We start from the raw sequence: 5695 nt of genomic DNA, 5'->3' as shown, positions 1-5695 counted from the left end.
TGGTCATCTATTCTGATATACCCAGTGACTCACTTCAAATAGTCCATGACACACTCCGATAAAATTAGTTAAAATCTCATTGTATAGGTGGGCACTATGTGCATAAGAGAGCTGGTAATCAATGAATGCACATCTGGAAGTACAATGCACAGAATGTAATGACCATGTATGTTTTGGACCACACAAACATAATAGACGCGCGCCCATCTGTTGTCTAGTATTTTACATATCATGGCAGAATGGAGAAAAAAAAGCAAGGAGATTGTACGTGAACTCACCATACCTATTAACCCATCATACAATGCCAGCTCTGTCAGGCAGCACTCTATTGTCTGACAGAAAAAGTGGATAACACCACTGTGCTGGAAGGTCAGCACTTTTTTGTTAAATGTGACATGCCCAGCGAGTTTCAGTCGTTTGACAAGATCCAGCAATGAGATCAGCATCCCCAGTCTGCAAATATGACATATTTCACAACTAGAAGTCACAAAATATAACATTGGCTTAAGTGTGTTAACCATTAATGAATACTTGGTGGAAGGCCCTTTTGCTTTGATTTTAGCAGTAGGTCTCTATCAGATTAGTTTTAGTCTTCTCATCTTTGCAGAACAGCTCAGTCCTATTGATAGAGGATCTTCTGTGAAATTTCCTGTGAAACTGAACTTGGGGCTTTGATTGGGCCATTCCCAGACATTGATCTTTCTTTTCTCAAGCCATTTTTTGGTGCAATGTCATTAAGATTGCTGTTCTGTTCAAAGGCAAAATTCATCTTTGAAATCTAAATGAAGGAGCCACCCAGGACAGCATTCAACCTTGACAATGATGATCTTTAGTAAGATTATCTAAAACTGTATCCAGACTTTTGCTATCTATATTATTTTCTGCTATACTTTCCTCTTTTGGTATTATTATATTTTAATAAATGCCACATTGCAAAATTCATCCTTTCAGTTGCACAGTAGGAGCCCTTTAGCATAATGCCACCACTCAGAGCTGGTCAATTTTTTTTCGCAAAAGAGTGAACTTGTAACAACTCTCACAGATAATTCTTGTTCATTGTCTGTTTGTACCTTTTGATGATTGTTTAGAAATGTTAAACGAGAATCTATTAGGTAAATATAAGTCTATGGACTACATTTAATGGAACACATGTCTCGGAAGATCAATTAGAAATGGAAGAAGGAGGAATTTAGGAGAGGTGGAAGATAACAAAAGAGAAAAGGTTAACAGAGCCATAGGAATGTTGAACAAAGCCACCTATGACAGGAGTAACTAACTACCCCAAATGTAGGATGCCAAAAGGTGAATCCCAGTTCATAGAAGAGAACAAAAAAGGAAGAACATGAAATCAGAAATTCAAAAAAGCATTATGGGCCTTCTGTTTCTTTATTTACTTGTGGTGAATCTGGGAAACCACCTTGTTGGTCCTAAGTAAGTGTTTCTTCTGAACTTGAAGTACAGTATACTGCTTGGTAGTCCCTCTTTTTTAATAAACTTTAAAATCCACATGAACTTTTAATAGACCTTTAGAGAACATTATTTTTCCCTTGCATGCAACTGTCTGTATAAATTAGTTGTTTAATATAAATTCTGCTTAAATCATGATCATGTTGGGAGGGCAAGAGCGTGGTGTACCAAATGTGCCATTTGGCAGAGCAGGGGCCTCATGCATAACGGCGTGTGTAGAATTCGCACTATAACATGACGTAAGCACAAAAGCCGAAATGTGCTTACACACAGAAAAATCCAGATGCAGGAATCTTCGCATTCCTCCGCTAGATACATCCTGGTCAGCGTGAAAGTAACGCTCGTGCATGCGCCTGCTGTCCCGCCCCAACTCCTCCCAGAATTACGCCTCTTTGAATATGCAAATCAATATAAATAGCCCTTAAGCTCAGCGTTCTTTGAAAAGACAATGGGAAAAGCAAGAGGGAAAATGGAAGAATTTCAGCGAATACCAAGTGGAGGTAAAGGAAAAAAATACTATTTGTTGATTTAAACAGTGGTATAAGCAACAAAAGGAAGCTGATTGAGTGACATAGTGTGTCAGAGAAACTTGAAAGCTCAAGTTCACAAAGTCATACAGTGCCCGGAATAAAAAAGAAGTTGTCACATATCAAAATCGCCGTGAAAAAGCGAGTTGTAGCCCGCTGTCTGAGTGTCATATGAAAGCTTATTAGGGTACAGAGAAAAAAAAAGGCACACAGTGGGGAAAAAGCACGAAATGTCAACTTCAATCTCGAAATTTCCACTTTAATCACGTAGCTTATTTTGTCATTAAAGTAGATTATCATAAACTTCATCTTAAAATCGTTTAATCTAATAGTTTCTCAAATCACCTCGTAAGTAAAGTAGCACGTTAAATGCTTTGTTTTGTATGTGTTCTTCTATGTGATCTATGTGTGTGAATCACTACGTGCTTCTTAAACCGGCTTTCTCTACCTCCGACAGGACACAGAATCCATTACATTTGTGATATTACAGCTCTCTGAATAATTATAATACTGAGATGTATATGTGATATAATTTTCATGATGATAGGAGTTAAAGCATGTTATTAAACATGGAAACACAGTGGTGCAGTGATTGTGCGTGACCTTTGATGAAATAATTTATTGCAGCAGTACTCAGGGGCTGCTCTAGGCTGGTGGCGGCCCTGGGCAGAGAAAGAATCGGTGGCCCTTTCGCCCACCAATGTCAATATGGTATCTTATGCATGGTGAATGGCCACATCCGTTGCGGACACTGCATAGTCGCGTCATGCTCATGACATAAGCGTTTAACTTTTGTCGAAATTTGCCGCTGCGTTTTTAGCTGTGTTGTTATTTTCTCTTTCTGTTTTATATTCAATATATATTGGCGTGGTGGCCCCTGGGATTTGGCGGCCCTGTGCAGGTGCAAACTGTGTACCTGTTCAGGGCCGCCCCTGCAGTACTGTCTCTTTCAAACGTACTAACCTGGAATTCCTGTCCTTCGTTTTCTTTCTCCAACTATAAGACTAATGACTGCAAAGTGAATCGTAGCGCGTATGAGAACATGAGGGCAACCATTAAGAAGGATATCAGAGAGGCTAAAACACAGTTGGAGAGGAATAAAGCAGATAAGGCGAAAGAAGACCCCAAGAGATTCTTTCAGTATTTTAGTAGTAAAAGAACAGTTAAGGAGGAGGTCAAGTTCATCAGGAATAGTAAAGGGCAATTAAAAGATACAGACAATGAAATAGCAGATGCCCTAAACTTACATTTTTCTGAGGTGTTTATAAGTGAGCAAGTGGATAACCTCCCAGAGGTAAACACGACTACTAAGGAGGTACTGAGGGGTTTGGAAATTGTAGAGGAAGGAGCGCTGCTCAGATTAAATAAGATGAAATCAAACAAATCACCAGGCCCAGATAATATTTATCCTCGTGTTCTTAAGGAGGCTAGTGAGTACATATATAAACCCATGACACATATTTTTAGGAAGTCACTGAGCACTGGAGAGATTCCAAAGGACTGGAAAATGGCAAATATCATCCCATTATATAAAAAGGGTGACAGGGCAGATCCAAGCAACTATAGGCCAGTAAGCTTAACATGCATCACAGGAAAATTAATGGAAGGAATTATTAAGGATAAGATTGAGCAACACATGGCAAGGACAGGAGTTATTCTGAACAGTCAGCATGGGTTCAGAAGAGGGAAGTCGTGTTTTACCAACATTCTAGAATTACATGAGGAGGCAACAAAAGCATACAATCAAAGTGGAGCTTATGATATTATTTATCTGGACTTTCAGAAAGCATTTGATAAGGTGCCACATGAGAGGTTGGGCATCAAGTTAAAAGAAGTGGGAGTTCAGGGTGATGTTTTTAGATGGGTGCAGAATTGGCTCAGACACAGGAAGCAGAGGGTGACGATACGAGGAACCACATCAGAACTGGCCGATGTTAAGAGTGGTGTTTTACAGGGGTCAGTGCTAGGGCCGCTGCTATTTTTAATATATATAAATGATTTAAATAGGAATATAAGTAACAAGCTGGTTAAGTTTGCAGATGATACCAAGATAGGTGGATTAGCAGATAATTTGGAATCCGTTATATCATTACAGAAGGACTTGGATAGCATACAGGCTTGGGCAGATTTGTGGATGATTAAATTTAATGTCAGTAAATGTAAAGTATTACACATAGGAAGTAAAAATATTAGGTTTGAATACACAATGGGCGGTTGGAAAATTGAGAGTACACCTTATGAAAAGGATTAGGAGTCATAATGGACTCTAAGCGATCGACTTCCCGACAGTGTTCAGAAGCCATTATGAAGGCTAACAGAATGTTAGGTTATATAGCACGATGTATGGAGTACAAGTCCAAGGAGGTTATGATCAACCTTTATAATGCACTGGTGAGGCCTCATCTTGAGTACTGTGTGCAGTTCTGGTCTCCAGGCTACAAAAAGGACATAGCAGCACTAGAAAATGTCCTGAGAAGAGCGACTAGGCTGATTCCTGGACTACAGGGGTTGAATTATGAGGAAAGATTAAAAGAACTGAGCCTTTACAGTTTAAGCAAAAGAAGATTAAGAGGTGACATGATTGAAGTGTTTAAAATTATGAAGGGAATTAGTACAGTGGATCGAGACTTGTATTTTAAAATGAGCTAATCAAGAACATGGGGACACAGTTGGAAACTTGCTAAGGGTAAATTTCGCACAAACATTAGGAAGTTTTCCTTTACACAAAGAACAATAGACACTTGGAATAAGCTACCAAGTAGTGTGGTAGACAGTAAGACGTTAGGGACTTTCAAAACTCGACTTGATGTTTTCTTGGAGGAAACAAGTGGATAGGTCTGGCTAGCTTTGTTGGGCTGAATGGCTTGTTCTCGTCTAGATTGTTCTAATGTTCTAAAAGTAACCGATCGCCACACAATCAGCTCTGTAATAGACATTAAGCCATCTGTAAGCTTAGAGCGACGATTCTTCAAACCTTTTAAGGAACATTGAAATATCTTCGTAGTACATTTTTAATTATTCTATCCTTTACACCAGTCCCAGTGAAGCATACAGTGCGAGGTAGGAACAACCTTTAATTATTAACAATATATATTATTTAAATGAAGTTAAAGTTTTATCTGTATAATATAATAAACATATTTTGCTGCATTTCATCTTAAAAATGATATCGTCATCAAATGTAAATGCGCGCTTTGTAAAGTGGCTCAGGTTGTGCAATATTATAACTGTATCGCAAGTTTACAGTGAGGTGATTGTACTTATAAGTACAGACAGTTCTACAAGGAGCAGTTGATGGACTGATTGATTGCGTTTAGAGCTCTTGGGATGAAACTCTTTGTGAACCACGAGGTCCGTAAAAGGTTTGAAGCGTTTGCCGTGTGAGAAACAGTTCAAATAGGAAGCATGGCTAAGGCAGTGTGTGCTTGATGCTGTATACCGATAATTCTCTTTCCGATCAGCTGCTCCAAGTGGTGCAGTGAGAGTAATATGGAAAAAGATGATCTGCTGTGGCAACCCCTAACGCGAGCAGCTGAAAGAAGAAGAAGAAGGTGCAGTGAGAGTAACAAAGCCAAAGCAGCTATGGTACTTGGAATAGTTTGACCATTCCATGGAATATTATATTGTTACTGGTTAATTACAATCAGATGCATTAAACTAATAAACAATATGCGGTTAATTTCAGTGTATTTATAAAGCCG

The sequence above is a fragment of the Polypterus senegalus genome, chromosome 11 (genome assembly GCF_016835505.1).
Source record: "Polypterus senegalus isolate Bchr_013 chromosome 11, ASM1683550v1, whole genome shotgun sequence".
NCBI classification, from domain to species: Eukaryota; Metazoa; Chordata; class Cladistia; order Polypteriformes; family Polypteridae; genus Polypterus; species Polypterus senegalus.
Note: the sequence above shows the minus strand (reverse complement) of the source record.